This window comes from Pinus tabuliformis, chromosome 8 (assembly GCF_031772625.1).
Source record: "Pinus tabuliformis cultivar Carrire ecotype Pingquan chromosome 8, CPIR1, whole genome shotgun sequence".
Classification (NCBI taxonomy): domain Eukaryota; kingdom Viridiplantae; phylum Streptophyta; class Pinopsida; order Pinales; family Pinaceae; genus Pinus; species Pinus tabuliformis.
The window spans coordinates 308485252-308512545 of record NC_142294.1 but is presented as its reverse complement, the minus strand read 5'-3'; the positions used below and the strand labels follow the sequence as shown (position 1 = coordinate 308512545).

The 27294-nt window shown below is 40.3% G+C and overlaps 1 protein-coding gene and 3 non-coding genes across 6 annotated transcripts in view; 1 reads left to right on the top strand and 3 right to left on the bottom strand.

Moving 5' to 3' along the window:
- Window positions 1-27294, top strand: part of LOC149235370 (endoribonuclease Dicer homolog 3a-like) — a 421567-nt gene that overhangs the window by 161731 nt on the left and 232542 nt on the right. The gene's annotated exons all lie outside the window — the stretch shown is intronic.
- On the bottom strand, window positions 19812-19882 carry TRNAC-GCA (transfer RNA cysteine (anticodon GCA)). Its single transcript has one exon. It is a non-coding gene; the product is annotated as a tRNA-Cys (tRNA).
- Window positions 24408-24495, bottom strand: TRNAS-GCU (transfer RNA serine (anticodon GCU)). Its single transcript has one exon. It is a non-coding gene; the product is annotated as a tRNA-Ser (tRNA).
- On the bottom strand, window positions 26264-26337 carry TRNAQ-CUG (transfer RNA glutamine (anticodon CUG)). The gene has a single exon. It is a non-coding gene; the product is annotated as a tRNA-Gln (tRNA).

Sequence of the window (27294 nt, the reverse complement as noted above, 5' to 3'; positions counted from 1 at the left end):
AGGCATCTGTCTCGACCTCAAATGGTTGTTGTAAATCTGGTAACGCGAGCACTGGTGCCGTGCAGAGGCGATCCTTCAACTCTCTGAATGCCTTCTGTTGAGATTCAGACCAAAAGAATTTTGCTTTCGCCCCTCCCTTGGTGACTTGACTCAAGGGCCAAGAAATATGAGAAAACCCCAGCACAAACCTGCGGTAGAAGTTGGCAAGACCTAGAAAGCTGCGGAGCTCTGTTAGAGTGGTTGGAGAGGGCCAATCCTGAATGACTTGGACCTTGGCTGGATCGACATGCACCCCCTGTTCATCAATGATGTATCCCAGATACTGAACCTGGGTCATGCCAAAAGTGCATTTCTCCAAATTGGCACATAGCTTGTGTTGCCGCAGTGTTTGGAGAACCTGTCGGATGTGGTGGAGGTGCTCTTCCCAACTCTGGCTGAAGATCAGAATGTCATCCAAGTATACTACTACAAAGGAGTTGGTGAATGGCCGCAAGATGTCATCCATTAGCCTCATAAAGGTTGCAGGAGCATTCGTCAATCCAAAAGGCATGACCAACCATTCGAAGAGGCCCTCCTTGGATTTGAAGGCAGTCTTCCACACATCTGAGGGTTCGATTGGTACCTGGTGATATCCTGACTTCAGATCGATCTTGCTGAAATATTTCGCCCCCTTTAGTTGGTCTAGGAGGTCATCAATCCGCGGGATCGGGTACCTATTACGGACAGTGATCTTGTTCAGCGCCCGATAGTCAATACAGAGTCTCCACGTCCCATCCTTCTTCTGTACCAACACGATCGGGCTCCCACAGGGCGATGAACTCGGACGGATGTGACCTTTCTGCAGGAGCTCCTGAATCTGCCTCTTGATTTCATTGTTCTCCAGAATGGAGCGCCGATAAATTGGTCCATTGGGTAGCGGCGCACCTGGGGTTAGATCGATGGAGTGCTTGACTTGACAGTGCAGAGGAACCCCTGCCGGGGAGGTGAAGATGTCTTCGTACTCCTCCACAATCTTGTCCATCTGTAGCTGTCGTGCAGAGGGACCCCGTTTGGAGGCCGCGGCCACTGTCTTCTTCTTCCCTTGAGGGCGTATCATCAGGAAAACAAATTTCCTGGTTTTGGAAATGATCTTACTGCATTGTTTTGCAGTAATCAAAGAGATGGCGGTAGGTGGTGCTACCTCTGGTATCCTGAACAACTTATTTCCCAATGTAATAATAACAGCACGGGGCCTTGATTCATACACAGCATGTCGCTTCCACAAGTATGGTTGTCCTAGTAATACATCACAAACTTCAAGGGGAGCAATGTCACACAATACCTCATCCGTGAAGGGCTTGATGTTGTATGGAAGGTGACACTGCTGACTCATGCGAAGATCTCGCCCTTGGTGAAGCCACCCAATGGTGTATGGTTGTGGATGTGCTGTGGTCGGTAAGCCCAACCGCTTCACGACCTCTGCCGAAATGAGGTTCTTTTGACTCCCGCTGTCAACAATGAGCTGTATCGGGGAGCCCTTTACCCACATCTGGGAGTGGAAGAGACGCTCTTCCTCCTCTGGATCTTCGGGTTCATTTTTCTGGATCTTTGGCGGTAGCAACAGTGGCGCTGGGATCCGCATCAATGATCTGCTTCCCTTTTTCATACCCCTTATCGGGTTCTGACTCAGAGTCGGAACATGCATCTGATTCTGAAACCTTTAGCTCAGCCACTAGTGACTGCTTGGCCCGACACTCACTTGTGTTGTGAGTGGAGCTCTTATGGAACTCGCACCATTTTCCAGTGTCCTTTCTCGGCTTCGCGGCGTTGTTCTTTGCTTGCTGCTTCGGCTGGTTGTCTTGGGCTGTCCCGCCTTGGCTCTGTCCTTTGTTCTGTGGTTTAGGGGCACCTTTCCCCTGCTTTGGATTCGCAGATCCAAAGTCTCGCTTCTTTTGTTTAAACTTCTGCTCGACCTTGACAGCATATCAGTATGCTGCGCCGAGCGAGGGGATGTTTAGGAATTGTATTTCTTCCTGGATGTACTTGTGCAGGCAGCCACGGTATTTGAGTATCAAATGTTGCTCCGAATCCTTGATACCCAACTTTGTGCGAAGGGTATGGAAAAGATTGGTGAACTCCGGCACGTCTTGGTCCCTTCCCTGCCGCAGCGTGGTCCACTTTATGTATTCATCCTCATAGCTTCCGACAGGGTAGTACTGCTCCTTGATGGCATCCCGGAACGAATCCCAGGTGGGTGCGGCTGAAAATAGTGAGCCAGTACTTTCATCCTTTTGCTCGCAGTAGGTTTCCCACCAGTCCTTGACGTGGGGGGCTGCTTTGAGAAGAGCAAAACAATCTTTTCCCGACTCGAAAATTCATGAACAGAAAAATAACCCTCTAGCAGATTTAACCATTTATCTACGGCATCGGCGTCTATCTGACCCTCGAATATGGGGATTTCAAAATTAACTTGTACCTTAAAGGGTGTGGCGTTTCCAGAGGAGCTGCTGGAAGCCGATGCGCCGCTTCTGCGTAGCCGCTGAAGGATCTGGGCAAAGCTGTCCATCATCGCATTCCGTTGTCGCTCGAGGGCTTCTTCGAGCAAGATTTTGATGGGATCTCTTGCCCCCTCGTCTTTCTTCTCGTCCGCCATGGGAGGCTGTCGGGATTTGCGAGGCTGGTCTTGCAAAGGTTCAACCAGTTCAAGCCCTAACTCCTTATATCCCGACCTTGTTGGGGACATGCAAAGAAAAAACAGAGAAAAAGCAGACCGCTCTGATACCACTGATCTAGATTTAAATAGGAACGCAACAAATTACAGAGATAACCATATACACAAAGATGCAGCGGAAATAATACTTCATTTCATTAATGGAAAATACTGAAATAATGCTTACAACCAGAAATGGAAATAAACCAGCTAGGGCGATGGTAGCTTATCTCTGAGAAGAGATGTGATGGCTACATGCCTCTAAACTGTGTTACAATGAGGCTCGAAGGCCTATTTATTGTTGAGAAACAATGGAAAAAACCCTTAACATTCCAAAACCTAACCCTAGGAGATGAAACGCCAAAACTGTGGGCCCCGTTTGGGGTAAGTTGGTACATCAATTTCCCGGGGTCGTAACTTTGGCATATGATCTCCGTTTGACGCGTACAATAGCTCATTAGAAAGATCTGTCCGAGCACTATCATTGTTGGAACGGGCAACATCGGTCCATTCCATGGACCGATGTTGCCCTCGGATTCCCCAAAAAAACGTCGTTTAGGGCCTCAAAACGGCTCCGGAAGTTCAGGACCCGAAAAACTGCTAAAAATAGTAAGTTGTGCTACAATTAAGGAAACTGAAAATGCTGAGAAAGACAATGGTGGGGGTCTAGGTGGACTTGGCAGGTGGCCACCAATATCCACCTGGATCATTTCATCTCAATTCTTTGGGATGGTAATCATTGGTCATGGGGATTGGCACCCTTTCGTCTTCATCCTTGAGTTTGGGCCAAAGAGATTTGCATTGAAGGTTGATGCAGCGGAAAGAAAGTTAAAAGCATAAGAAAGCCACATTGAAAGAAAAATATAAAATGCAAAAGATGGCTAGGACATTTGATTAACGTGTGGGAAAAGGAGTAGCATGAGCTCTACCCCCCTCATTAGTCATCACCCAGTTCCCCAAGCGTTTGAATGCTCCATCCATAAAAGGAACTCTTGTATTGTCCTTGTTGCCTCAAAATCTAACAAGTCTTGTGAGAGGGTAAGGTCTAGATCCTGTTGCTACAAAATCTAGCAGGCCTTGGAGAGGGGAACCCTACGAGGCTATCACTAGACTAAGTGAGAACAGTGAGGTAGTAGCCCATTGTCACCATAGCTACTACCCCTTGCTCTTTATGGACTTTCACCAATGGGAGGAGTCTCAGTATAAGGTCACCTATAAGGGTATTCTAAGTATAAAGGTATAAGATGACCATTAGGCTTCTGAGGGAAATATAAAACTTAAGTACAAAGCCCCAATCAATGAATACAAGCAATTTGCGTTCCTTAGAGAGGCCAAATTTGTGGAACACAGGACCTAGGGCTTGACTAATAGGTTGAGAGTTGGTATGGCCAAAGGTCAAGGTGTAGAGAAAGGGTTTCCCACAATGTATCTCAACAATATTAAGGCACATAAAATCCTCAATAAGCCCCCAAGTTGAGGTTGTAAACCAAAACTAGGGTTTTACCCTAGGGCAAACAACTAGGGCTAAGAAAATTATGGATGAAATTGGAATGAATGCCTACCCAAGGGGCATGATTTTGTGGTAATCACCCTCCCTTGATATTTAGACTTTCCAAGAGCCAAAATATCCCTTCATAGCCTATTCGCACTAAGCACTCTTGCCACACAATCTCGCTGGGGTCCTAGGAGGAGTACCTAAGGGACGACTACTAGACCAAATGACAACAATGGGATAGAAACCCACTGTCACCTTAGTGAGTGTCCCTTGCTCTTTACAGACTTTCATTGATAGGAGGAGTCCCAATATAAGGCAAATCACAAGAATGATAGGGTTAGTAGCCAGGTATGCTGCGATTTCCAAAGCCCATTCAAAGGAGAGACTCAAATAATGGCTTGGTTGCTTCAAAGGCAAGATAATGGCTCTCCAAGAAAGGCTGATGAGGAGGGAACCAAGACCTAGAGAATTATAATGGTGGAAGAGTTTAGATGCACCTAGAATCAAGATTCCTAAGATGAACTAGGACCACTCAACAAGCTCTTCAAAAACAAGCAATTGCTTCTATGATAAGTGATTCTTAACTTGAGAGACCTAGAATGGGTCCACACAAGACCTAGGTTTTTAGAATTGATCATGAAAGGGAAAACCTCCTAGGAGGATCCTAGGCCAAGGTAGGACTAAGAAAGGGTTGCAAAAGATCAAGCTTTGATGAAAGACAACCCTCAAGGAAGGCTTTCACTATGACATTAAAGATAGTGCTTCAAAATCCGAGCTAGGGCTTAATTTTTCTCACAAATGAACCGTTCAAATGACGCGAAATTTTGAGGATCCCTAGGAGAGACAACAACACAAAAATTGATCCAAACAGATCTGCAAAATTGGCTCTCTAAGGGATTTCACGTGATGCCCTAGCAAGGTGTCATGTCACCATTTTTATTTTCTTCTATAGTACAGCTAGGGTGGATTTCTAGGGCATAGGATAGGTAGGTCATGAGAGCAGGTTTATGTCATTAGGGGTTCCGGGGGAGTTTTGAGGAGTTTTATGGGATCCGATGGCATTCACTTGCATATTCCATCATACGCACAACTTGCCTTTGGTTCTGTTGCATTTCGACAACGTTCATAAAACAGGGTTATTATTGGGCATACCTTAATTAATTACACTCAAGGTGGTGTTCTAGGAGGAATATTTGATGGAACACCTTGGTGTAATTGCTCGTTGGAACTAGAACGAGAAGATCTATAGGATGGGATGTTGAGAAGTGATTTCTAGTAGCCGAAGAGAGTATGGTGGGCGATTTACCATTTTCCCAAATTAAAAAATGACTTTAATTTGCCATTTAATTAAAAAGGGAAAAATAAATAAGTGGAGGAAAACGACCAAAAGTGGCTTAAGTGAAATAAAATAAAATTAAAAGGTCACTTAAGATAAAGTCAAGAGAGGAGCTTCTAGAATAATAATAAAATAATAAAGTAACATGCTTCTAGAGGCTTAGAGATTCTATCCATCATATCTATAAAAGAGGAGGAGGAGATCATTTAGAGACATCTTGGACATGAGCCTTTGTCTTTATTGAGAGTTGGAGGACCAAGTTCTCTACTTTAGTAGCCCCAGGATGGAAACCTTCGGGTGATTTAGTGAGAGTGGGCGAGAACCCATCTCTCCCCTTGGTGAATTCATTCAGAATTCACAGGTGCAGTGATTTCATTTTAGTTTAGTTTTGGATGGCCAATGCAACATTGGAGCAGATCTTTGAGGTTAGTTTCTCATCTCAGCTATATTGGTTGTATCAGCATGTAAACCTTAGTTTATCTAATATAATAAAGCCGAGATTTTTTTGTTTATTGTGTTATTGTATTACAATGCTCTGTTTGTTATATTTTACATGGAAATCTTTTGTTAAATGAATGAAATTTTTATGAAGTGATTTTTGTTGAGTTAAATTTCGAGAAATCCCCAAATTTTTCCAGCTGGGGCATTACAGTGGTATCATAGCTAGTTTTCCTTCTAGCATGAGGGTTTACTCGCCAAATTATCGGATTAGGTTGATTGTGGGAGCAGGAAGGAGGGTTTCTCCGCAGACAAACCCTAGTCGAAAGGGATAAATTTATGAGTGCAAATTTGTCTCCTTAATATTAATTTCTCAACAAAATGCTCAATAAGTTTTTATTTAATTTGTCAGCCAATGAGCAAATTGGCTAATGAATAATAGTTGTGTGACAAATTTGTATATTATGGGTACCATATGATTCCAAGCCGAAAATTCATTTCCGTCCAATTATTTTAAGGAGGCTGTGTATAATTCAAGGTCGATTTTTAACTTTGAGGAATCCATGAGCTGTCCATGGTTGAATCCAGCATTGATAGTAGTTGAGAAGTTTGTTAGTTGAATTTGGTCAAGAATTGGGTGATAGCTCGATTCATCAAGACGTCGACAAATCGAATCAAGCTCAGATTACGTGGAGTTATTGGAAGACAACCACATCAAAATCGTGGATTGAAGCAACTGATTGAAATGTCTTACGGACCACTGATTGTTACTATGACAGTGCAGTGGAGAGATCAATGGGTATAGGTGGGCCTTGAGGACAAAGCATATTGACACGCTGTAGTAGAATGTCAAGGTAACGCTGCGTCATCCCTAGACCAAATTATTTGAGCCGCATTGATCAGTCGATCCAAATGGAGAGTGAATTTAGTGGGAGTCACAACTATTGTTTGTTGATAGCGATCTTTGAAATTGGGCCACAATTTTGCTTGAAGTTCTGATGCTATGTGCGTCCCCCAGTGGACAAGAGATCGTGGTCAAATTTATTGAGCAACTGTTGTTAAAAGAGAGGCCGTGAGTATTATTCAGAGGGGGAATTACATTCATTATATTGAAGGAGGCATGGATTGGCAAAACAAAATTGTCACTGACTACCGCATAGGAATCTGATCGAGTCTTTGCTCAACTGAAAGGCGCTGATTGCTCGAGGTCAAGGGGAAACTGAGAAATTAATCAACCAGGGGCCGATCCATGTTAATACAGTTCAAAATTGGGGCAACTTATTAAAGTTCTTAAGTCGCCTCTACAGATCGATAGCTAGGCGTCATCGAATTTATTTGAGGACTAAGCAAGGATCAATTTGCAGAATTAGTAGAGGTCAAGTCTATATTTTCAACTGTCCACGAAGCACGATCTTTGCATGGGAAGCTGCATAAATATAGGAAGGCCGAGATTATTATCAAATCGACCAACCTGTGTGGAGATATGCTGAACCTATGTGGGGTTGTGTTTTCCTTCAGGTGGAATGTGAGCTTCAAATCCATTCTGCCACAAATTCTTAATTACCAGTGGGAGAGCGAGTCACATAAAGGCCGCATTCCTGTACATTGGCCATGGATTAACTAAACCAAATGGAGGTGTATTGTCAATGGTTCATGAGGCCGAAACTCTTGAGGGGCCAAATATTTGAAATTGGTTTTGGATTATTTATCTTGTGGGCTGCAATTCACCGAAGTAAGATCACAGTGTGGTGGGACCAAGATCAGAAGTGCTTGTTGAGGATCAAAGTGTAAAATAATACACCTATAGCAGAGCACTATTTGCTGGTCCAACAATGAAACGCCCAAGAGGACATCAGTAGAGAAGCAATCCACAAAACTTTCTTGCTTGCTGCGCGCATAATTAGTGCTTATTTGGATGCTATATTAGTGGGTTATTGCACAGTACCATTGAGGATATCCACCTAGGAAATCCACTGCTGAAAATCACATTGGGAGTTGACTAGAATACTGAAGAACATCTTGTACTACAAACCAGGTTCCTTTCTTGTGACTTTTTACTATATAACTCCATTATCAAGCTATTATATGGTTTTTGGACATTCTTGCTAATAATAAAGGCAGTCTGTAACAATTATCTGTGAAACATGATACTTGTGCACAATATAACTATGCTTGAAGAACTTCTCACTGAAGATATGCATTGAAACTCAGAAAATAGTGGCCCCATTATCACCTTTATACTTGTCACGATTAAGTGAAAGATGGATCAAACCTTCATAGACTCCCTTAATAAACCGACAGCAACCATCAACCGATCCCTTTCCAAGGGTATACTTACTATACTAAAACATGAGCAGCCATAGGAAGAGCTTGAGATGGGATACAAAATCTATGCACTTGGGATGGATCTGAGATTCATGGGGATTACAGTAAAAGCCGTTCTAAAACTATAAGAACTTGCTTCACTCCTTTCCAAGGTGCATCAGTCAGATGGTAAAAATTTAATTTGGGCTCTCAAACCAACCATGCTTGCCTTAGTACAACACAAGTATTTGTGCACGCTTGTGTAGGAGTAAAACTTCCAGTTGCCTCTTGTCTTAGTAGTATCATGATGCTGACCACACCTATACCTAGAGTCTTCAGACTTATAGTAGAGACCTTTCAGGATTTGGATAACAGTGAGGGCCCTACCTTTGGGAAGAGGCTAGAGATTCTAGAAGTCATGGCCTTGGCTAGATCTTATGAGTTCATGTTTGAGCTGGAGTGTGACGACTTGATCCTGCAGATATTCCAATGCTTCTTCAGCATTAGGAAACATCATCTTGACATGGTCATAACACGCATGCAGTCCATTTTATTCTCATGTATGGGAGGCCATGATGCCATTTGCAGGAGGTCGCAGTGTAGATTGTTGGCCATTTAGAGGAGAGAGCAGTTGGTCTCACCTGCTACTTATAAACTAGCTGAAAGTTTGGTTAAGCAGAACATTGGTCTGTTCAAGAGATGATTGACCCAGGAGGAGTTGCGGAGGATTGGTGGTGACCAACCATGCAGCAAGAATGAGCTGAGGAGGAAGGGTCTTTGCTTCATTTGCAAGGAACCTTGGGGACCTCACCACTCATGCTTGAGTGACACTGAGGAGATAACAAGGGTAGAGCAAGAGGAGATCCTTTCCAACTTCAGGATGAGTTCGTGGGTTCATATGAGGATGCCTCTTAGGAGCATGAGCTGTCATTTGGAGTTGTTGACATTAGGACAAATTTATATTCTGGTGTGTATAGTGAACAGTCAGTCAGTTGACCCTATGGGACACATTCAGGGTGATGAGTCACTAGTGACGATTCAGCATGACCAACATATGGTGGAGCATGAGTCAACTGAGGAGGATGATATGCACAATATGCATGATGAGCCTTTTGAAGAGAGCCAGTTGGAGGTTCATGTTGAGTCCATGATAGAGGAGGATGAACAACCATCTTCTGGAAGAGCCATTGATGAGGAACAGACAGATGCACAGACAACCAACAGGGTTGTAGTACTTGTTGTTGCTCAAATTGTACAAACTATGTGCGACAATGCTCAGGGTGGGGGTTTTCACTTTGATCCCTGCCCTCTCTGTTTTAGTTGTCTCCCTACAACAAGCTATGGGGGGTAGTTCCTATGAAATGTGAAGATGGGAGACTCGTTGGCAACCAACAAGTCCGGAAGACACAACTGAATGGCCTAGCAACTTGGTTGAATTAACAAGTTAAATGATTTTGATTAAATTATTGTGGAAAACCAGTGCCTTAAATGGAGTCAATTACTTGCTTAAGACAAATTATTTACCAAGTCACTAGATGAACAATTGTTGCTTAAGGATGCTTCACTATCCTATATAAAATGCAAATCCTATAATTTAAGTGAGATGCATAATCTTGGTCTATTTTAGTTTATATGCCTAACTAGGATAATCCCTTATCCCAATTGTTTTGAGGGTAGTTTCGGGAATAAGTTGTGGAGAGAAAACAAGGGGAAGCAAGCGGAGGCTTGATTAACGATTCCTCTTCTTGAGATCTAACCACCTGATGCCTCCAGCGCTGCGGAGACTGTGGCTCTGACAACTGCAAGGTCGTCGTGTTAACTATTAACGAGGGTCTATCCTTCTCAAACTAAGTGAGAAGGGTGGTCCTTTCTTTTTATCAACCAAGCTTATGATTGGAGGTTAATTAATTAATGCAAGAGGCTAGTCCTAAAATGCTAATGCAAGATATGAGTGCTCTTAAGGTGAGATTACTTAATGTTCTTAAGTACTTAATGATTTTTAATGAAGTACTTAAACAATAGATGAATGACAATCTCAACCACAAGAGAAAGTGCTCAAAACTCAACGGTGCCAGAAAATGTTGTTAGTGATATCAATAGACAATTGCTCAAGAGATAAACAAGACAAGATCAATGCTTCTTAAGACAATTAGTAATCTTCAAGATTATAATCAATGAATCATCAATATGCCAATTAGATACACAATAAATAGATTTAGATTTCTTATGGATGCAATTAGATCACCTACCACAATTATGCTTAAACTTGATTAAAAAAGCCCACAAGAGATGTCCAATTCAAATAATGAGCAACGAGAAACAAGATCTTCAATGGCAATGTTACTTATAGCAATTAGACAATTTTATTAAACACTTATCAGCTTTGATTAGAGCACTTATATTTGTTAATGCAAGAGTGCAAATAGATATTAATGATGCAGAGATGCAATAAGGATCAACCAATAAACATATGGTTGCAACATTAAGAAAATCACCCAATTACTCAAATAAACACTTATCCATTATCCACAAGATATAAGAAACAAAAGCTAAATGAGATTAGATGACTTTCAACCACTTTTATCACCACTGTAATTTTTATATCAGACATTATGCAGTAACTATCAGACCTTTAATTTTTATTATAGCCTTGAAAAAATGATCAAATATGAATAGAGATGCAAGCCCAATGAGTGCAAGAGACAATACAATGATGAAATATGATTACCAATGAGTTATTATGCCACTGTTATGAAATGTAATCACTGCTGTAAGTGATTTTATCTGGCTTTAGCAAACATACCAGTTCTGAAATAAACCAAACAGTCCACAAGAAACTAACTTATATGCACTTAAATTGACTTAGGCTTACTTCTTAATGCAGGAGGTGAATTATTAATGAATTTAGGCTTATTTAAAATGTGTTAGGCCCTTAAGTATACTGCTGTCACAAAATACTTCAGAAATTAAAATTAGGACGATGATGAATTTAGAGGGTTAGAGAGCAAACCAAGAGGCCTAAAGGCCTAGTTGAGGGCTAGTTTGACTTCCAATGAGCTTGGCTACCTGCAACCACCAAGTTAGCTCTAATATTGTTGCAAAACCACAATGTTAGCGCCAAGGTTGCACGAAACGGGGAAACGGGTACGAGTTTCTGAAACGGGAAGCGATACGAAACACGACCTCCCCAAATTTTGGAAACGGGGAAACGTGAATATATATATATATATATATATATATATATATATATATATATTAGGACATTTAAGAAATATGTGCAATCCTAAAGCATATATGATACATTCTAATTTATTACATTATGATAAAATTGTCAATTGTCAATGCATAAACTATAAGTATCTAAATTTACATCACATTTACTCATGAATAATCACATAATGAAAATAGAAATATCCAAAATCAGCCACGAGAAATTTCTAATTTTTTGTCTCGTGCTTGATTGGGAGTCTCCTCTTACATAGTCGAATGACCTTAGTGCTCTTGATTAAATACAAGTTTCATACCCTAGTACCCTACATTCTCTTGATTATTGGGAGTCTCCCCTGCATAGAGGGCTTTGTTCTCTCGATTAAATACAAGTTCCATACCCTAGTACATGATAAAATCCAATGGAAACATTGCAATCCCCCCAATCCTGAAATCCTGAAAAACAGATAAGTCTACTGGATTTTGAGTGAGATCTAAAATTCTACTTTCTCCATATGAAATCCAATGAGGGCGAAACCACTCTCAAACATCCTGAGTCATTTCATGGTAATGTTAAAAATTTAAGTAAAAGGATGAAAATGAAAAATAAAGGAGAACATTACCATGAACTGCATATCAACACTAGGGCAAAAGTTCACTTTTATAACTCTAGACAGGCATCTGGAAGCAACTAGAAGTCACTAGGCTAACGTAAGAATAGATTAGAAAACAAATAAAAAAATAAAATAAAAAAAAACACAAGTAAATGCTGAAACGTGGGTCGTACTGGCCACGTTTTAGCTTCGTGAAACGTGGTAGTACGGCCTGAAACGCGTTTCAGGGCCGTACCAAACGCGTTTCAGTGTTTTGTACTCGTTTCCGTACGGAAACGCCCTCCTACCCCACGTTTCCTGCAGCATAGGTTAGCACACTTTAACAATGCCAAAACCAGAGATTACTGAATATAAGCCAAGGGAAAGGCTTCAAGGCTAGGAAAACCACAAGACTAGGGCTAGAAGAGGCACAAGACAAGGCTAGAGAACAAAGAAGGGAAAAGATAGGACAAATGAAGTTGGAAAAGGGGAGAATGAGTAGAGAAGAGCCCACAAGGGCTGACGTTAAGTCATTAGAGGCTGACGCAGGGCTAGGAACAACCCTATAAGGGCTAGCGGCCAAGGTTTAAGCACTTCTGGGGCCGTGACAAGGGGTTAAAGGGGGGCTGAGAACCTTAGAAGGTTCCCCAAGCCCGCGACTAAGCCAAACAAGGGAGGTGGAGGCCTTTTCAGGCCTGCAGATAGCCAAACCAAGGGCGACGAGGCCCTTGAAGGGCCTCTAGGGGCTGCGGCTAGCCCATAAAGGGCTAGAGGCTCAATGGAGAGGGAGGTTGAGGGCCTAATAAGCTCTTTGGGGCTCATGGCTAAGGGAAAGAGGTTGGATGGTTAGGCCCTAGGACCCGAAAAAATTTTCGAACCCTTGCAAAAGAAAATTTTTCCACAAGTTTACTGCAAAAAAGGTGGATGACTTTCTTCTTGGGCTAGATGTTAAATTTGGACAACTAGGTCCAAACTCCATGTTCTGATGCTCAGATTAAGAGGCTAATATTTTTGTTGGATTCCTCTTTCTGAGAGGTGTAAAATCCATATAAAAATAGTCTTAATCCGATGAGCAGAACTTATATTTTGAATTTATTATTCTTAATAAATTATATGTGCAAAGGTCAGCCAGTTTTGTAATGTAGGCTCACATGCCCAACAGATGTGTCACACACCCTCATTGATGGATATATATATACAGGAAAAGTTGGAGAGAATTGGATCACAAAAACAACTCACATCTTCCTCTCTCATCCTAAAAAGTACGAGCTACCTGGAGGACGAATTTCAGCCACACGTGGGAAGGACGAAGAGGATTTTTCTGCTGCTAGGGTTTCGCAGAAGTTTGACCAGCGTTGACTTTGGTCAACGCTTGGTCCAAACAAGCTGAAAACTTGTGGGAGGTTCGATTTTTGAAGGCCATACTACCTGGCACAAAAATCGAGGTCAAAGGGTTGACCGTTTTGCTGCTGCGTTGACTTTTAGCTTGCTGCCCCTGCGTTGACTTTTCAGGACAGCATTGACTTTTGTAGAACTGACTTGGGTTGACTCATCTACTGGTTGGAGGGTTGTTGTGACACATGCTGGGCTGGCTGACCAAAGGAGACTTTGCTGGTTGAAGCATCCTGTTGACCGCCGAAACAAACACATACATTTTTCTTGTTTCTGATTTGTCTTCTGTAAGATCTGCTTATATGTTCTATCTGCGTTTTGCTTATCTACTTGTATGATTGCTGTGAGAAAAGTGAAATTGCTCTTAGCATAGAACATCTACAAAACTTTACATGGTATCAGAGCTGAGGTGAAGACAAACTCTATCTATAGCAATCATCATCGAAGGAAATGGATTCCTCTAAGCTTGAATTCAGGGAGAATGACAAGCTGACTGGAAGTGATGACTTCCATGCCTGGAAGATGTTATTAGATCTCAAATTAGAAGATCATGATCTCCTAGATCATGTGACAGGGAAGATTCAAGAACCTCCATCAAATGCCTCTGCTGCTGTTAAACACAAGTATAAGAAGGGAGAAATCAGAGCAAAACTGCTGATCAGGGAATCCATAAATAAGAGTCTGGTTGCCTACATATCTGAACTAGGCACATCCAAGGAGATGTATGACAAACTGATACTTATGTTCCGAGTAAACAATGTGAACCAAGTGCTATTCCTCAAGAACAAGTTGAAGAATATGAAGAAGGGCCGAGACGAGTCTATTCAAACTTTCTTTATGAAGTTGACCGAAACCAGGGACAATCTGCTAGCTATTGGGGAGACAATAGCTGATCGTGAGATGGTTCTCACCGCACTTGGAGGACTTCCATATGAATGGCAAGTATTCACAACTACCATTCTCAACAATAATACCATCCCTAACTTTGATGAGCTTCTGTCTAGATGTATGCAAGAAGAAACAAGGATGAAGGAATTTGATAATGAAAGAAATGCTGCTTATGTTGCTCATTCCCGAAAGAAGAACTCTGGTGGTTCCAAGGACAAAGGAAGGACTAAGACTCAAAAGAAGAAGGGTAAATGTTTCACCTGCCATAGGACTGGACACTATGCTAGAGAATGCCCCTTCCAGAAGAATTCTCCCGATAGTGACGACAACAACAACAACCGAAGGAATGGGAATCAAAGAAATGACAAATCCAAAGGAAAGAGGAAGGCTCACTTTGAAGGAAACCATCCACCTTCTAAAAGGACCAGAAATACCAGGTATGAGGAGTCTAATGTTGTTGATAAAAGAAATGAGTATATTCTAATATCTGCTCTCTCAGCTGCATCTCCGCCCGACACTATGGATGTCTGGCTAATCGATAGTGGTGCCTCAAGACACATCACCAGATTCAAGGAAGCACTTTCTGACATGGTTGAAAGGGATACTAATCTAGAAATTACCCTTGGGGATAATGCCACTTATCCTGTGAAAGGGACCGGGACTGTGACCCTCCACTTGTCTCAAGGACAAGTCCTCCATCTACAAGATGTACTCTATGTACCCAAATTGAAGAAGAACCTTGTGTCTGTATCTGCCATGGAAGACAAAGGATTCAATGTAACTTTCTCTGATGGAAAGGTACTCATGTGGAAGAAGAGCTTCAAGGAAGCTATCTCAATTGGTTTTAGAGTTGGTACACTCTACCAGGTTGGAGGGAGTCCGTTGGGAGCTATGACTTGTGATACTATCCGTCAAACCGAACTATGGCACCGAAGATTTCTTCATTACAAGGCTCTTCCCGAAGCAAGGAAGGTGGTGACAGGGATGCCTGATTTTGGAAATAATCATAAAGGTGTATGTAAGGGCTGTGCTGAAGGAAAACATACAAGGGGACCTTTCCCCTCAAGTGTCACAAAGGCATCTGAGATATTGCAACTGGTCCATTCTGATCTTTCTGGTATGTTGCCTGTAACATCCCTGGGGGGATGTTCTTACTATATGACATTTACTGATGACTTCTCTCGCAAAACCTGGATATACTTCTTGAAGAAGAAGGATGAGGCTTTCATGTGGTTCCGTACCTTCAAAGCCTTGGTGGAAAATATGACCGGAAAGAAGATCAAGATTTTGAGGACTGACAATGGCACTGAATTATGAATATGAGTCAAATGAGTTCAAGGAACGCGATATTTTCGGGTCGTACCCGTACCCGAAACTACGAAACTTGGCCAAAAATCGATCGAAACTCGACCGTAATGTAATCATCTATTAGAGTTAATGTAGACTTATTTTTGCTTCTAAATTGTCATTTTTGGGTCTTATTCCCTTTTTTCTTGCAAGATAATGTGTTATTCACTTATATATATATATATATATATATTTATTTATATATACATATATGACCTTTTAGCTAATGTTTCCATTTTTGGGAGGTGTCGTTTCTAAACGTACCCATTTCGGATACTCCGAAAAGTTTTGGTATTTCGTGCAACTTAGCTCTAGAGCAATATTGATTTACCTCAATTAATATGATTTAATTAGCTAGCATTAGATAAATTTTGAGGTAAAAAATCGGCCTCAAAACAAAAATGTACAACAAAAATCAACTTTCTAAGAATCAATCTGATGTCTCTAATTCAGAACCGAACATGAGAATTTCATGTCATTCGGCTCCTTCATGGGAGATAGAGAGCGGTATGAGGGAAGAAGCAGAGTATTTATATCAAATCTTTTTGAAAGGAATTTTCAATTCCTTTCTTTCTCCTCTTTTTTTTTTCTAATAAAAAACCCTAATTTATTATCGTACCCATGGCATCTACGTCAGTTTATTCTCTTTTTTTAGTGAAGGGCACAAAATCGTAGAATACTTACTCACTTTCTAGATGATCCCGATAGAAAGATAAATTTGAAAAGTTTAAAATAATCACAAATCTTTCTAGTTACTTGGTTCCCTATTTCTACTGATTCTGATCCCTAGGAGAACAAATTCCACCGAGCTCGAACGAAATGCCGATAACCCAAGTAAACCAAAGTCATAGTTCTATAGCTATTCGGCTTCAACCATAGCTATTCGGCTTCAACCTGGGGTCCTTCCATCCATAAGTTGAAGGCTTAGTCACGATGAAAAAATATCTTCCCCATAGATCTGTAATTTATCTAACCTTTCAAACATTCTGTGTCGCTATCTTGGAACCAAAAATGTGTTTATCTTTCATCATTTCAGACCCAGATTACGAGAAGGTATGCTATTCCTGGGTATTCATAGGGAAGGTTTTGAACCTATCTGGAAATAGAGCTTTAGATGGATCAAAGATCCATGTAAAAGATCCTTCAACTATTCGAGTTGATAATGTAACGAATCACACTTTTACCACTGAACTATACTCGCCACGATCTGATTGTAACATATGGATCGATCTTTTGTCCAACCAATAGGAAGATGAGGAGTTATCAATCAACTCTATTGAAAGTTTATATCAATCATTACCTCGTTTTCATCATTACAATGAGCCATCTCCGGAGATGGCTCATTGTAATTATAGATTACCTTTGCGAATTTCTGATAAAACAATAACTAAAGGGCCCGATACAACCATTAGAGTCAGAACAATGAGCTGCGCAATAACTTCTAGATCCATTTGGTTTTCTTTCACCCTCCATTGACTGAATGTATGAATAAAATGTTGTCGGGATCAATCACTTTTCTTCTATTTTGTCTTCTTCGGATTCCTACCCATTGGTGTAGTTTCGATCAGGAACCTATGGCCTTGAGCAACTGATATCTTTACAATAATACATAAAATAGATAGAGAACCCTAAATAGATAGAGAACCCTTCAATATCTAGATAATAAAATTTGATACTGGAGAGAAATAAATGGACTAATTCATGTAACGCATTTAATCAAACTGATTGGGGAGGGAATGTGATAATTGTGAATAGGATTGAATCAATTCGCGGTTAAGTCGAATGAGTCAATGGAGAAAGCTATATGACTTGAATCATAAGTAGACCTAGAGAAACGAGCTTCTGTTCCTCGTTCCAATTAAGCGAGCGAGGAATTCCCTTTACTGATCAGAAGTTGAGAGCAGTTTAGTACCAAATATCGGGAGGTTTTCCCTGAGTAGATCAGGGATTTATACACTCACAATGAGTCCTAAATACTCGAGTATAGATGTGTAAGATAAATAGTGTACTGACTAGGTTTATTAATTCCATGAGTCAGGAGAGCGATTGGTTGCCAGGATAAAAGATTTTCGTTCTTCCTCACGACGAATGAGTTCTACTATACAGGGTATATCTGCATTTATAGGAGCTTCAGTTCTCGTGCTTATTTTCATCGTTGGTTCAGTCCATGCGTGGCGAAGAGGAACATTGGAATGGTCCTTAATTTCCAAGTGGGGGAGGGAAGTACAAAATGACATAAAGCCAATGATGAATCCTATGAAGTTACCTTTACTCGATCAAACAATTTTGAATCCAGATATTTCAACTACCCCAAACGATCTGTCGAACGAATTGGGCCAGACTCTCCAGTTTATGAATGCTCCTTTACAGTATTAATTGTGGTTTCATCAAATTCGCTTCATTAATAGATTCGCGATTCGACTCCGATCGTTACGGTCCGGTACCAAGATCTGGACCTAGAGTGGCGGGAAATATTGACCTGAGTCTAATGGCCTTTTGCATTGCTATTCAGAAGAATAGCAGTGCAAATAAAATATCGAAAGAACTTGCTCTTCAGATGAATGTTCGGGGAAAGGTACGCAATGACAATGAAATAAGGGAAGATAAAAAAATAATGGTCTTCCAACCATATCGTTTATCAAGCATAGTGGATGACCAATTCCTGATGTATAAAATCGTAAGTATTTCATTGAAGTTTAAAAAAAGAGCCGAGGAATGGATAGATGGAGATTTTTATGATGGATCTGTGCAACGCGGGAAAATTCTAGGGGATGAAAAAAAGATTTTTAGTTCCCTCGATTTAGAAGATATTTTGCTTCCAAAATGTCGTAGAGAATTTCGAATCTTGAATCGGTTTGATCTGGAGAACGATCATGTAGGATTTTCCAATGGATCAGAATCAGTAGAAATAGGGAACGGAGTAACTAGAAAGATTTGTGATTATTTTAAACTTTTCAAATTTATCTTTTTATCAGGATCATCTAGAAAGTGAGTAAGTATTCTACGATTTTGTGCCCTTCACTAAAAAAAGAGAATAAACTGACGTAGATGCCATGGGTACGATAATAAATTAGGGTTTTTTATTAGAGAAAAAAAGAGGAGAAAGAAAGGAATTGAAAATTCCTTTCAAAAAGATTTGATATAAATACTCCGCTTCTTCCCTCATACTGCTCTCTATCTCCCATGAAGGAGCCGAATGACATGAAATTCTCATGTTCGGTTCTGAATTAGAGACATCGAATAATCAATGTCGACTATAACCCCTAGCCTTCCAAGCTAACGATGCGGGTTCGATTCCCGCTACTCGCTAACAGATATCTACCTATTCTATATCTATCTAGATAGATATAGAATAGGTAGATATAAAGTGATTAAGTATATAACATAATTTCACAATTCACTCGAAATCAATTAATGTGAAATAGATTCCATTCTTTTCCTATCCTATAACCTCAGTGTGAATAAAAAGGTAGATCGGGACAATGTATGCCAAAGGGAATTCAAATAAAAAAAAGGGAAGAGAAAAAAAAGAGCGTCCATCGTCTAATGGATAGGACAGAGGTCTTCTAAACCTTCGGTATAGGTTCAAATCCTATTGGACGTAATACTCTTCAATTGTTATAAATTGTTGTGCAATGTATTGGATCGGAATGGAACAAATTCTTTAGTTATTTTTACTGTTCTGAATAATTCCACCAAAATACCACATACTACGAGTGAAAGGGAAAATGTAAAAACTACCATTAAAGCAGCCCAAGTTATATCGACTATATCCATACGGATCATGTTCTCTAAAAAATAATGATTTCATCATCGAGATGATAAGGGAACTATTAACCATAGTGCAAAGTTGAAGTTGAAATGAATGAGTTGAAGTTGAAATGAATGGTCCACCTTTGCATTCTGAACGTTACTAACGTTCGAGCTGATATGGGAGATCAATAAATCCATTTGTTCATTGACCAACAAGTTACTATAACTAACTCGAGGGTCGTACATTCACGATGGAATCGGGATCAAATGTACGTAACTCACTATCTATATTGGTAATATGTACCAATATGTCTCCAGAGGTTCTGTAATGGAAATACAGACTTTTCCTTTCATTTACTTACCTCAACAAGGCGACACCCGGATTCGAACTGGGGATGGAGGATTTGCAGTCCTCTGCCTTACCGCTTGGCTATGTCGCCGAGATATGGGAATCCCATGGACAGATCGAATCTTTTGTCCTTTGAGACTATATCCATTGCGTCTGGTGGTCAAACCCTCTTTCCGTATCCGCCATTGGTGAAACTGCTTCTTCGGCTAGCCAGTTATTCAATCTTCATAGCACTGATAACATGGCATAATTACGACAACATAGCACATGTCTTTCCGGGAACATGCACATCTGGGGGAACTTTCACTAATGACCCAGCGAGTAGCACGCCTAGAGCTGTCCCAATCATAACCACCCGACATTGCCCACATAGCCGGTCATTGTCAGACAGAAGATCGTTGCTGATAGCCAGGAGTCATAATTGATGCCAGAAGTCTTTGCCAGTGCCAGTTGTAAGTTGAGCTAAAAGGTAGGTGCAGCAAGAACCCCTAGTCCGTGCAGGAAGCTATAGTCCGTGCCCAGTACGCGTAAGGATGGAAAGGAGGAGGATACCACCCAGCACACGGATTCCAGGCAAGGTGCCACACAATACATGGCTTCCAAGTGATAGATATAGATGCTAGCAGTTCCACGTCCAGGTGAAGCAATCGGTTAGTAAGGAGATCGATACCCAGTGCCAAGACAAAAAGCTAAGCTATCTTATTTAAGGGAGATGCTGTGTGAAACAAATATATGCTCGACTGAAAGGCCGCCATCGTGTGATAATTGCCTCCAAGTACCGGACCACCAAGTATTAACATTTAAGAATGGTTTGATTCATTCGTTCATAGCTCCATTTCACGTGGTTGGAAGAAAGTATCAAAGTACCTCTTCCTTATCCTTTTTTTTTTAATTGGAAGTATATCTGGATACGGGTAGAATTTCATGGGATATAGTGAAGACTGAATATACATCCGAATCTTTTTTGTCGGATTGATCCATATAGATCAATTGGGAATAATTGAATAGATTTTTCTACAGATGGGAAACTTCCAATGCGATTAGATGAAAATGAGGGAGCGTTTACAATCCCTGAATTTGGTAAGATACAATTTGAAGGATTTTGTCGTTTTATAGATGTATATCTTGAGTCTATTGTTGAAAAAGTCAACAGGATTTCATTTTTGGAAAAGAATTGGATTGAATTCTTTTCGTTCATTTCCAATCCAATATGAAAAACTTTTCAATATTTCGACCTTCGCGGAGGGAATTCTCCGGGAGAATCTGTTCTATCCATTCCATCTTTACCTGTTTATTTCATCTATACCTAACCTATTTCATCATACGATAAGTTGTTAAAGATGGTGGAAAAGCAATTACTATCTAATACAACTATTTGTGCAAGTGTTTTACGATTTGGAAGCAACTGCCTCTTGTACAAATATTGGATGAATCTATTATAAGAAACCCCATTGGCACGAGCTACTGCATTGATCCGAGTAATCCACAAACGACGAAGATCTCTCTTGCGTTTACCTCTATCTCAGTGGGCAGAAACTAAGGCTCTAGCTTTCCGTTGGTTAGCAGTTCGAAAAAGTTTCGAATGGGCCCCTCGAGAGCCTGATACAAATGCAAGAATTTTTTTCTGACGTTTTCGAGCTATATATCCATGTTTCACTCTGGTCATTGAAGTTTACTCTCATGAATCCATCCCTGGGATATGGGTGTTTGATCCTTATGGACTAACTGGAAAAATACAACCAGTGGATCCAGCATGGGGAGCTGAAGGTTTTGATCCTTTTGTTCCAGGAGGAATAGTTTCTCATCATATAGCAGCGGGTATTTTGGGTATATTAGTAGGTCTATTCCATCTCAGTGTTAGTCTTCCCCAACGTTTATACGTAGGATTACGCATGGGGAATATTGAAACGGTCCTATCCAGCAGTATTGTTGCTGTGTTTTTTGCAGCTTTCATTGTTGCTGGGACCATGTGGTATGGCTCCGCAACTACTCCGGTCGAATTATACGGTCCCACTCGTTACCAGTGGGATCAGGGATACTTCCAACAAGAAATAGATCGACGGGTTCGTGCCGGTCTGGCCGAAAATTTAAGCCTATTAGAAGCTTGGTCCAAAATTCCCGAGAAACTCACTTTTTATGATTACATTGGTAATAATCCAGCTAAGGGGGGGTTATTCAGAGCAGGTGCAATGGACAATGGAGATGGAATAACTGTTGGTTGGTTAGGACACCCTATCTTCAAAGATAAGGAGGGAAATGAGCTTTTTGTACGTCGTATGCCTACCTTTTTCGAAACATTTCCAGTAGTTCTGGTGGACAAAGAAGGAATTGTGAAAGCCGATGTTCCTTTTAGGAGGGCAGAATCAAAGTATAGTGTTGAACAAGTAGGTGTAACTGTTGAGTTCTATGGTGGTGGACTTGACAGGGTCAGTTTTGGTGATCCTGCTATAGTTAAAAAATACGCTAGACGTGCTCAATTAGGTGAAATTTTTGAATTAGATCGTGCTACTCTAAAATCTGATGGTGTTTTTCGTAGTAGTCCAAGGGGTTGGTTTACTTTTGGACATGCTACATTTGCTCTCCTTTTCTTTTCTGGACACATTTGGCATGGTGCTAGGACCTTATTCAGAGATGTTTTTGCTAGTATCGACTTGGATCTGGATGCTCGAGTAGAATTTGGAGCATTCCAAAAACTGGGAGATCCAACTACTAAAAGACAAGTGGTATGATATTGCTCCTATCTCTTCTCTAATAAATATTAGTACGAAAGCTATCTCCATAATTGTAAATTACGATCAAATCAAATCTATGGAAGCATTGGTTTATACATTCCTGTTGGTATCGACCCTAGGGATAATCTTTTTCGCTATTTTCTTTCGAGAACCACCCAAACCCTCTTACATAAAAAGAGCTGACTAATCTAGTGCAATTTGATCCTATTGATGAAACCCCCTTCTACATCTTAGTAGCTCAAAATAGGATCAATTCATTCATTAACAGCTTATATATGGTAATATTAGTCTGTATGTAATATTATTGGGAGCTATAAATATATTTGGATGTCTCCCCTAAAATTGGAAAGTCTAACATGATAATAATCATATGGGAGATCATGGATCAAAAACATAGTTTCGTTCTAGATATGTATATAATCAAACCATCCAATCAAAAAAATTATAAAGTGATGGTATAACCATTTATTGTTTGGAATCTAGCTGTTCCGATTCTTCCCATCGTAAGCGAAATAAGCGAAAATTTACATATATTCTTTGTACGATAACGCATGTGACTATTTCCCATTCTCTTTCGAAACAACGAGAGCTGAACCCACGACCTCCATTACCCCAAGATGGCGTGCTACCAAGCTGCGCCATGCTCCGTTATAACTATCAACCAACATAAAATTGATTCAAATGTTAATGCCCGAACTTAAATCTTATTTGGACTTATATTATATTCACAGATCACTCCCTCTGCTAGACACGTTCCATAACATTGACGATCTTGTGTAAATAAGCTAGTATGGTCCCTACGAAGCCGCCGTGGTGAAATTGGTAGACACGTTGCTCTTAGGGAGCAGTGCGAGAGCATCTCAGTTCAAATCCGAGTGGCGGTAATCTCGAGTAATGTGAGTATTGATTAATGGTACGGTTATTGTTACCTGACGGAACCTAGTTCGACCCTATGATATGTTTGATAGGTGACATTTGACAGGTCCGTTCTACCTTTTCTAAAAGAACCCTCACCATATGAATAGTGAGTGACTCCGTCCCTCTGATGCCGGCCTGGCTTGGCTACACGAGCGAAGGAGTACATTTCATATGCCCGGCAGGGTGAGGTAACGAACTCTCGACTAAAAGGCCGCCATCGCTCGACCAACGGGAGAGGCCCGGTAGGGTGAGCCTGCCGAACTCTCGACTATAAGGCCGCCATCGACTCACTATTCATATGGTGAGGAGAATCAATCTTCTATTTCTTCACGAGTGAGCGTGACGTGATGAACACCACCCTACCCACCCATATAGTATTCAACTTGTTGGGGTGGGTTGTATTCATTACTTTTCTTTTTTACTGTCAAAATAGATTTGATAGGGGAAGAGATCATGTTATCGAGCTAGACCCGGATCATCTCGAAAGTGAACATCTATTCACTTGGACATTGCTAATGATGGAACAGGTTTGAAACAATTTTGTTCGTACATAATAGCAGGGAGAGGCAAAGATATTTTATCGTTTGTATGTACCAATACACAATGTAGGGATTGGTCCCATTTATATTGATAAAAAAAGAGGAAAGAAACGAGATATTCTAATCCTTCCATTCGTTCATGAACGATACCTTTGCAATTTATGGACTAAGTCAGATATAATTTTTGATGAAAAAATATCATTTTTCTACTAAAGAGTGGAGCTATTACTGTTCCATAAACAGTAATACTTTACTGCGGGAAAAAATAAAATACTGAGTTCAAATGCTCAGTCAAAATGATAACTTTATCATTTTGTGCTATGCAATGAAAAAAAAGGTCAAAATAGGAAGTCTCTAGGTTAATGGGCCTTTTCCGTTCCGTAGAAAGATTCGGGGTTATTCGTTTTCAGGATCAATAGTGGACGAACGGAGAGAGAGGGATTCGAACCCTCGGTACGGATGATCCGTACTACGGATTAGCAATCCGCCGCTTTGGTCCGCTCAGCCATCTCTCCAAGATGGAAGAGTTCATGTGTAACAAAATGAATGGTGGAGTAAAGGTGTATACCATAGTATGTACAGATTGTATCGGCAATATAATGAATATTGCCATTATTCAGTTGGATAAAGAACAATCCAGTCAATCGTATAGTTCAGATCTTTCGGAACATATCTATGATAGACCTCGTGCTCTAGAGATTCAATATTCTAGAAATGAAATATCCAACGAGGTAGGACCATCTTGATGAAGATAACAGATCGGTCTTCTGTACTATAAATATGGATCGATTTCAACAAGTCGCACACCCATATTCCAAAAATCCTTAGAGAAAAGTAATTACACGATCAAACTATTGGAACAAGATAAGCTAAAAACTCAAAGCCACTATTTGGTCTGGGTTTGAATCCCTCAGTTTTTTTTTTTTTTCTTCAAGAGCTCACCAGGTGAATTTTGGAGTTCCTCAACTCCAACTAACCGGAATCCCATCCAATAAAACGGAAGAATTACAAATCTCCAAGATAATAGATAGGAATACTACAAATAGAGCCATTGCAAAAGCCATAAGAGGAGTAGTTCCCCATCCAGGGGCTACTTTACCATATTCTGAATTAAGCGGTTTTAAGGTCGTTCCTACAAGGGTTTCTTTTGGCGTGGTTTTGGAAGTATCATCAATGGTCTGTGTAGCCATAGAAACTATTGTATTGGTTGAGATCTGTTAACTTTGTTATTATATGGTAAACATACCATGATATTGGGATCACCTAATAATGGAAACTGCAACCTTAGTCACCATCTCCATATCTTGTTTACTTGTAAGCTTTACCGGTTATGCCCTATACACCGCCTTTGGGCAACCCTCTAAACAACTTAGGGATCCTTTTGAGGATCACGAGATAAATGGGTTGGTTGGACAAAAGATCGATCCGTATGTTACAATCGGATCATGGCGGGTATAGTTTAGCGGTAAAAGTGTGATTCGTTACATTATCAACTCGAATAATGGAAGGATCTTTTACATGGATCTTTGATCCATCTAAAGCTCTATTTCCAGATAGGTTCAAAACCTCCCCTATACCATCCATCCAGAGTTCATATGTTACACAACTTCATATACTTTACGTTCCCATATTAGAGTATAGTGCTTCACTTCTTTCCATTAAAACAAATGCCCGTTGGTGTTCCAAAAGTGCCTTTCCGAGCCCCTGGAGATGAAGATGCAACTTGGGTCGACTTATACAACCGACTTTATCGAGAGAGATTACTTTTTTTGGCTCAGGATATCAATCATGAGATTGCAAATCAACTCATGGGTCTCATGGTATATTTGAGTGCAGAAGATGCAAATAAAGATATTTTCTCATTTATCAACTGTCCCGGTGGATCAGTAATTAGCGTAATGAATACTTTTATTCTTGTTTTTCTCCGTCTCATTGGCATCCTTACTATCCCTTTCGACCGAATTTTTTAGTAATGCAGTTATTTTACGCTTGTCTTCGAACCACTCCTTTATAGGCATAGAGTTTTCCTTCCATATAAAGGTGAAAATTGTTACGTTTCCTATCTTATTTAGTATGAAGAGAAGTTGTATAAGTATAAATACAATTATGAAAATTATTAATCAATAGTGGAATGAATCATTGAGAAATCATTTCCATTCATTATTGATTAAGAATCTGAAGTATCGATCCAGGATTATGATAGAATACTTTATTCTATTATAAAGAAAGATTCTCTCCTATACCGCGATGGAAAGGAATTTTCATTTAAAATACAACATCTTTTGGGCTAGAAGGGATTTGAACCCTTGACTTCACGGTTCAGAACCATGAGCTCTGATCCACTAAGCTACCAACCCTATCGAATGATCTATAAGATCATTGTAAAGGATGAATAAGATTCGTTATCGAATGCTTGACCCAAAAAAAATTTCATAAATAACTCTGTTTGAGATATTTAACCTTGGAAATATCTATATATCAATATCTACATAGATATTGATATATAGATATTAATATATGGAAATTCCATATATTGATATCTGAAATCCCATATCTCCGCTCACGATTTGGACTAATATTTGGGGTAGTTGTAAAAGATTGGGCCGAGTCCGATTGGTAGAACGAAAGTCACTGGATTACAAGCGATCAATCACATCAAATTCAAATTTGATCTCCTTCCATACTTCACAAGCAGCAGCTAGTTCAGGACTTCATTTACAAGCTTCACAGATCACTTCATTACCTTCACGAGCAAGATCACGTCCTTCATTACGAGCTTGTACACAAGCTTCTAGAGCAACCCGATTAGCTACTGCACCAGGTGCATTTCCCCAAGGATGTCCCAAAGTTCCCCCACCAAACTGTAGTATGGAATCATCCCCAAAGATCTCGGTCAGAGCAGGCATATGCCAAACGTGAATACCTCCTGAAGCTACGGGCATAACACCTGGCATAGATACCCAATCTTGAGTGAAGTAAATACCACGACTTCGATCTTTTTCGATAAAATCATCACGCAGTAGATCAACAAACCCCATTTTGATCTCATTTTGATCTCATAGAGATGAATGAATCTTTCTTTCAAGATCCATGAAATAGATGTATGTCATTGATAGAATTGGTTCGAGTAACGGAATCTAACTAATGGATTGAATGAATTCTTCGATGGAAATAGTATAACCTAATACGATCACTTTTGATAAGACTAGTAGTAAAAACTTACGTGCATCAGAAAACGTTCCGATCAACACATGTCTGGTATAATTTCGAAAGAATAGGATTCGTATGAATAAGAACCTTATGCTCCTCCAGAA